This window comes from Crocodylus porosus, unplaced genomic scaffold (genome assembly GCF_001723895.1).
Source record: "Crocodylus porosus isolate Cpor-Errol unplaced genomic scaffold, CroPor_comp1, whole genome shotgun sequence".
Classification (NCBI taxonomy): domain Eukaryota; kingdom Metazoa; phylum Chordata; order Crocodylia; family Crocodylidae; genus Crocodylus; species Crocodylus porosus.
Window position 1 is genome coordinate 28,615,489 of NW_017728910.1, and position 1,965 is coordinate 28,617,453.

A 1,965-nucleotide genomic window follows, 5' to 3' on the forward strand; every position below is an offset into this window, starting at 1 on the left:
ATACCTAGCGGTAATCTAACCTTCTCTTCCCATGTAATTATAGGAGAAAGAGTAAAGGAATATGCATGTTGGCTCATAGTTACAAAGGTAATGAAAGTGTTAGGTCATGTATAGTGTAAAATCTGATCCTTGAGGTAACTGCATCATGAATCAACGAAAAACTTATTAACTACTGAGCTAGCAATCATAAAAAATTAATGTACAAATTCAACTATGGACAGGCAATTGGATCAAGACTGAGTCGTGTTCTAAAATAGCGATTGTAGCGTTGTAGCTGTAATGGGCTCCGGCAGGTGTTTTCCAGCTGCGGTCTGCACCCCTGGGGGCTTGCACACTGTCTAAGGGGTCCACATGAGATGGCTATGACCAATCAAAAGTAAGCGAATACCCACACATACAATTCAGAGGGGTCTGCACCTCACTTTGAAATTTCCAAAGGGGTCCGCACCTCTGTTTGAATTTTTTTTAGGAGTTTGCAAATGAAAAAAGCTTGAAAACCACTGGTCTACAGAATAAATGAGAAGCAGGATTTGTTTAACATCTCTCTTTTTTTTTTTTTGGTCCAACAACACAGTTCAGGAAGTCAGGCAATGTTTTAGGCACACAATGCTATTCTTCAGGTCACCTCTTTCCCATCTGCAGAGTTGGTCCAGTAAAAAAATATTTCACTTTGAGTCGAAAAACAAGTCAAGAAAATAAGTATTGGGCCAACATGGGGCATCATAAACATTCAAGGAAATGGAAACCTTTGAGTTGCCACTGCCTAAAAAAAAAAATGAATTGCATGCTGTTCTGAAAACCATTGGCATAGCAGCAGAAGTAGCTTGAATGAATTGCTTGGAGTACAGACTCTTTCACCAGCAGTAAAAGCAAAAAGGTTCTGCCAGCTAGCTAGACTGTTCCCAGGTCCTCGCAATCCTAGAAGAGCACGAAGTCCTAACACTGGAACCAGTAGTAGGCATCTCATGGATCCTTCATTGCTCTCCCTGCAAAACCACCCACAAATCAGCCTTGGTTTAGTGAACTGCAGGTCAATACAAGGCTTGGAATAGGTAACGTAAACCTGTGTACTTATTTCAGCGTCATGCACAGATGCCTTTGCAACCTAAGGGAGTTGTTTGGCTCCCTTGGATACAAATAAGCTCAAAGGCAAATTTTTAAAAAATGTTAGAAGGAAATGGAAAACTGAGCTGGGACAAAATGGGCATAAGCAGCATCACATCTATCTTGCTTCAGCTTTTTCTAATTTAAAATTGAAATAGCCTGTTTCTTTCTTAATTCAGATAAAATATTCTGTTCTGTTTCTTTTTGCAGGTTCCCTAGAGTCTGTTACCTGAGGGTTTTGAATAGTAAAATGGTGAAGTGTTCTCACTACACTAAAGAAGTGTGCTGATCAGTCATCATGAATCATTTTCAAGTGCTGTAACGCTAGATGACTGTTTCAGTTACCACATGCTGTCCTTTTGGTAGCTAATAGCTTAAGGACTAAGTTAACATAAAACTAATCTCAGATGTAGCAGCCTCTATGATGCTGGCTTGTGAAGAGATAAAGTTTCATGTATTCATGAGGTCAAGACCTTTTCTTTTTTTATGGAAGAATATCACATTAAAAATACAGTATCCATTTTCAGTTGAAGGACTAAAAATTATACAGTATCAAATTTCAGCTGAACAGACTAAAATTATACATCTATACAGTAGTTTGCAGATAGAAGTAAGAAGAGTTTTGTAAATGCATTGCACCTTTCCAGGAAATTGCATGGATATGCAGACTTTCTTTCACGCTATCTGAAACTATCTGCATGTGCTTATTACATTTAAATTAATTTGCAGCAGTGCCTAAGACTGGAGCGTATAGAAGCTTAATGGATATTAAAGATTGTGAAATTGGTATGGCACAGTGCAGGTACAACATCTGTGTGGACTTTTTTGTTTCCTTGACTGTTTCATAGATTTCATAGACAT